Source organism: Panicum virgatum, chromosome 1N (assembly GCF_016808335.1).
Source record: "Panicum virgatum strain AP13 chromosome 1N, P.virgatum_v5, whole genome shotgun sequence".
NCBI classification, from domain to species: domain Eukaryota; kingdom Viridiplantae; phylum Streptophyta; class Magnoliopsida; order Poales; family Poaceae; genus Panicum; species Panicum virgatum.
The window spans coordinates 38050346-38056416 of NC_053145.1; the positions used below are offsets into that span (position 1 = coordinate 38050346).

General features: G+C 45.0%; 1 non-coding gene across 1 annotated transcript; it reads left to right on the forward strand.

Annotated features, from left to right (window-relative positions):
* Positions 1 to 2326: 2326 nt before the first annotated feature.
* On the forward strand, positions 2327 to 2435 carry LOC120657795. Its single transcript, XR_005668332.1, has one exon. It is a non-coding gene; the product is annotated as a small nucleolar RNA R71 (small nucleolar RNA).
* Positions 2436 to 6071: the final 3636 nt, after the last annotated feature.

Below are 6071 nucleotides of genomic sequence, written 5' to 3' on the forward strand. Positions count from 1 at the left end.
TTCCTCTTGTTCGTCTTGCTCATAGTCCATCGTGGTCGGCGTTGGTGTAGGTTCGGGGGAATGACGAGAGCTCGACCCACCCCGTGAACGAGATGAGCTTGACCCTGTCATCTTCTTGATAGCTCCGGAAAGTTTCCGACCTAAACCCTTCATGCTTGCAACAAGAGCGAACAAGAACGAACGAGAACAACTCGGTTCGGGTTAAGTTAGCGAATTCAAAATGAAATTCTTACCCGAGAGTTGTTCCTCCAAATATGTGATCAATCTTGCAGCAAAGAAATGAGAGAGAGATTTCTTGAAACCAAACTTGAGCCAAAATCCAATGGAAACCCGGGCAAGAATGTGTGAGGGGGAGTGTGAGTGAGTGTGTGAGTATGAGAGAGCTCAACACCCCTCTCGGCTCCTATTTAAAGAGAAGATGGTGCGTGCACCAGAGGAGAGGCAAGCCACAATGGCTATGGAGCCGTTGGAGAAGGTGGGGCCCAGGAGCCGTTGGCCCTGGGTCGGCCGACCTGTGGGGACGGCCGGCCCCAGGGTGGGCCCCCTGGTGCCCCCCTTTGGCCTGGTGCTTCCTCAACGGTTAAGTTCTTTGAAAATATGGTGCACGGCCAAAAGTTTGCTTGAAAAGATGTCCACATTATTTTTCCCAAAGGATTTTAAAACTCAGAAAATATTTTTGGTCTTTTTATAAAAAGGGGAAAATGCTAGAAAAAATTCTAGCATGCAAAAAATAATTTTGAAAATTTCAAACATGCAGTGGAGAAAAACAAATAAGGTGTAAAGAAAATGTTGAAAAGCGGAGAAAGCAAATATGAGATAAATACCAATTTACCGTTGGCAAGGGCGCATCATTTAAAGTCCGACGTGCACGACTTTACCCTATCGTTCTTACCATTTGTCGGCTTGTCCTAGAGAACTGGACGAGGCCAAACTCTCAACCTTCTGCCACACCTTCTTTTCCTTCTTCTTTCTTTTAGGTTCGTAGGGTCGTTGTTCTGGCTGGGGTGCTGGTGCACCCCAGAGTGCTTGCCCTTTACTGTCTTGTTTGATCATGAAGCGCTGCTCTTCCTTCTTCTTGAACCTAAAAAACATATCCTCCCTTCCGACACGGAAACGGATTTCTCCCTTTCCGATATCGATCCTTGCCTTGGCAGACCTTAGAAAAGGTCTCCCAAGTACGAGGTCAACTCCAAGGTCGCCCTCCATATCCATTACCACAAAGTCTGCAAGGATGAAGGAGTCTCGTACTCGTACGAAAACATGTTCGGCTATCCCTTCGGGATACCGAATGGTTGAATCTGCAAGCTGTACGAGCATAGTTGTTGGGGAAAGAGCAGGATATTCAAGTACTTCATATATTACCTTGGGCATTATATTCACGCTTGCCCCCAGATCGCATTGGCATCGCTCGAAGTGTTTGATGTAGATCGAGCAGCTGATCATGGGGACCCCTGGATCCTCTTGCACCGCTGCTACCATGCCATCCCAAACATCGTACCTTGGGGGATAGTACCTACCTGCATGATTATTACGTGGTGGCCTCCGGGACGCATTATCCCGTCCGGTAGACACCATGCTGACATTTTCAATAGGAGACTCGGGTTGCCCCGGGATCTTCCCGCTCTCAACAACAGGTAACGAAGTAGCAATTTGTGAAAGCTGGGTTTTGATCATTTTGTTGAAACTTAACTAGTTTTTAAGAGTTGAAGACAAAGTTTCAAGCTTGATATTTAAACTTTCCAGGGATTTGTCATTGGCCAAAAGCTTTTTATTTATATTTTCGTTGATTTTAACTTGGCCAAGAACAAGTTCTCTCAAGGGAGGTTGGTTTGAATTGAAATTTGAATTATAAGAAGGATTGTAGTTATTACCTCCTTGAAAAGGTGGACGTGGCTGGTTCCACCCCTGGCCTCCTTGTTGTGGACGGTAACCTTTGTTGTTGTTGTTGAGGTAGGCGTAGTCTTCACGGGTTTCGGGGCAGTCATTCCTCGAGTGTCCATCATTACCACAAACTTTGCATGTGAAGTGTGAACCCATGGCGTAAACGGGAGCATGGATCGGTTGTTTGCTCCCTTCCTCCATCTTCTTGATTAGGAGGTCTAGCTTCGCGGTAATCATATCCGTCTCTTTGACGGTATGCATGCCCTTGGTGCGGGGTTGGAGTCGTTCATCACTCCACCCCTGATTGGAGACCATCTTCTCGACCAATGCTTTGGATTTGGCTATGGTTAGGTCGAGGAAGGCTCCTCCAGTAGCGGCATCAATGTTGGCTCGAGATGTCGTTGTGAGCCTGTTGTAGAAGCTTTGCAGGACGACCTACTCGTCCATGCCATTATGAGGACAGGCCAGGATGTATTCCTGCAGCCTCTCCCAAGCTTCTGGGATGTATTCCATCCCTGTCTGCTGGAAACTTGAAATTCTCCCACGCAGGGCATTTGTTTTGCCCAGCAGGAAGAATTTTGCGAGGAACGCCTTGGAGCATTTGGCCCAGGTGTCGATGTCCTTTTCTTTATAAAACCACTGTTTCTCCTTCCCCAGGAGGGAAAAGGGAAACAGACGAAGCTTGACAACGTCGGCGGTGACACCCCGTATAACAACAGTGTTGCAGAGCTCCAGAAAATTCTGTAAATGCGCATTTGTGTCCTCGTTCGGCTTGCCACAGAATAGGCTAGCCTTCACCATGTTGATAAGGCTTGATTTGAGCTCAAAGTTCACGTCCCTGACATTGATGTTGGGGCTAGTGGCCACATTGTCGGTGGAGGGGACGGAGAACTCGCGGAGAGTCTTTTCAGCCATAGCCTCAAGAACGAGTGGTGCTTCCAAAATGGGTTTCTGTGCTAGGAGGATAGCGAGAGGAGGAATGAGGCGAGGTCGTGCCCTTCTCACGAGCCTCTCTGGATTGTTTGTGTAGTTTTCCGGCAGGGATAAACCGGTCATACACTACCCCTGTCTTCTTTCAAATTAAAAATAAAAGAAGACATAAAGTGACATTAGCTGGACAGAGTAAAGACTATATCCTGAGTACAAGGTCTAAGTTAATATCAGCACAATATCTTTGTTCACTTGCCGTCCCCGGCAATGGCGCTAGAAATGCTTGTTGACATTTCTTAGCGCAATCACTAGGAATGGTTAATCCTTAGCTACAGCGCCAGAAATGCCTGTCGGCAGTCCTTAGTGCAATCACTAGAAATGAGGGCGCCGAACCCATCCTAGCAACTGTAACAAGGGTTGCCACTCTCGTGGTATAATCAATAAGATTACAGATGGATCCGCAAGTGCACGGATATACCGTTGTAGCATTTCACCCGGAGAGTAAGGGTATTGTCATTTATTTGTGTCCCAAAGGACGGCAGCGGCAAAGGTATTGTACTCAACATTAACCATGACATTGTGCCTCAAGCAATAGGCAATACTCTAACAGGGGTAAGTACAGATAAAGAATAAGCAAGGGTAATGCGACACAGCACACATCCACACTCCAAGAGAAAGGAATAAAGGAGAGAAACTATAAAACAAAAGACTACTCTATCCTATGTCAAGTCAGCTGGAGCTTAGGCTAGGTTAGGTGTCCTAGTGCTTCTATCCAAAGTTGGTGTCATGTTAGATCATGATTAGGACTGCAGGTGCCAGGAAAATGGGATAGCGGGGAGAAGGTCCCGCACCGGAGTACATCCAGTCCCGTTACCTCTTTGCATGAACTCCTACACCAAACCTGAATGTCGGGGAGTACGCTAAACGCAACACCGCTGTTACGCCAGATGGACAGGGATGTCACCACTTGTCGTCTACCCCAGTCACACCGCGGAGCACGGTCATATCCGAAGGATCCCGCTTACCCGAGCACCACGCTCATGTATGAAGTCACTACACTAGTGCCCCCAGGTCTCCCACACTTCGGATGGATGAGTAAAACACTAGAGCAAGCCCGAAGGCACAACGAACCTCTATCCATACCCGGATCATCTGGCTTAACCAAGACCGTAGCATAACTTATAAATGATCTAAGCATGGATTGATAAACTATCAAGATAGTAAAGCAACCATGGCAAAACTCTATATTATGAATAGAAGTCTGACAAGTCGGATACAAAGCCATACCAGGAGCCGAGGATTGCTCAACGACCCCAAGGATGACTTGCTCGCTAAAGAGAACTAGCCTAGCTCCACTACCTAGCTAGGAGAGCAAGAGAGAGCAGAGCCTTCTTGGAGAGAACGGAATGAAGTGTGTGTGTGTGTGTGTGTGTGTGTGTGTGTGTGTGTGTGTGTGTGTGTGTGTGTGTGAGGGGTGAGAGGGGGCCCTATTTATACTAGTGGAGGTCGGTTCCCGCCAAATGCACGTATGGAAGGTAATCAGGAGACTTGGGGCTGACTCCTCGAAATGCACCTGGACGGGAGGCCGGCCAGGTTCGGCCAACCCAGGGGGCCGGCCGGCCCCACCTGGCCGCCTTTCGTCCTTATCCTTCTCTGGCAGGCTGACATGTGGGCCCTGATATCTTTTCTTGTAGGCATTATGAGTGGCGCACCCGTTTGCTCTGCCAAATGGGCCCTCCTTGTAAGTGGGTGACGCCGGACGCGATATTCTGCGTAGTTGTATCGCGTTTGCTACGTGTTTTCGTCTTATTCCACTCCTGCTCATCTGAAATGTACAAAACTCGAAAACAACTGTGGAGCAAGGTAAGTGATACAAATATGCGAGTAAGCCATGCAGTTTTCCTTTATTATTGAGTATAGTTGACGGGTGAAAATGGCACTTAAGCACCGTCAACAACTGCCGCCATGCGAACCGATTGCAAGAAGTGAACTGTTGCTAAGGGCGTTTTTGTATGATTCAAGTTCTTTTATTTGTGAACTTTGAAAAATCCTACAAAATAGTGGAAAAATGCTAAAAATGCAAAAACTAATTTTGTTTTGTTCCTTATCAGTAACTCTATATGATGATACTATGAGTTTGTTTTGAAACATTGTGTAGTGGGTTTTAAAAATAGAATTAGTTCATAGGTCTTTTAAACTTGGATCTTTTATTTTGAAAGTCATATTTTAAATATGCTTTGAACATGTGATCTTTGAAGCATGTCAAACCTTTCAAAAGTTTTCAAAACACATTAGTAGACTTTAACTCATGTTTTTAAAATTCACTTCTTTATTTTATTTAAAAATTTATTTAAAAACCTTTCTGTGGTTTATTTTGAAATAAATCCCCTTTTTGACTTCAAACCCTGTTTCTTAGTATAGCTAGATTTGTTATTTTATGGAGTTCCTTGTGGTTATTTTTATTCCATAAATGACTGCTCAGTAAATAGAAAATGAATGGTTGTTTTCTTGACTTGAGTTTTATTGGTTTTCAACTCTTTAGTGAAGGAAAGCTATACTCAAGCACTTCACTAATTTACATTACTGCATTACATATAGAAACATTGTTAGTCGACGGAACATACGAGTTCATCCAGGAACCAGACGGGGTTTTCTCAGAAGCTCAGGCTAACGTGGAATTAACTGAAGCTCCGAACTCTGATTCGAAAGAATTAAAGTCTACTGACTCTTTAAACTTCAATATAGGCAAGCCCCGATGCATAATCCTATTATTTTATGCAACTTTTTATATCTATTGTCTTGTGCATTTAAGTTATTGGAGTTGAATGAAAACCTAGATGCATAATCTTAGATACCTATTGTTTGAACACTTGAAATAGAGTCCAACTAGATGCTTTGCTAATAGGACCGGTAAAAGTCGAGGGATTTCCTGTCTCTCGCGAGATTTATAGGAGTTGATTGTTTATTTTATGCAATCACTATAAGGACCATGGACGGATTTGGTCAACCTCTTCATTTGAAATCCATCTGTGTTGATAAATTTGCTAAGGCCGCAGTGTGTTGGTGATCGTGGTTAAGCGTTTGAAAGTACTAGCCACATGCCGTGAATTATGGGTTAGCGGCAAACCTAGTAACTTCCTGGGCCCGGCAAGTGGACATACTTCCCACTCTTTCTTAGGGATAAGATGAATAACATGATTAAGGGACGAGGTTGGTGCCCATTTAAATTTTAGAGCTAAATTACGACTATAAGGGATGAG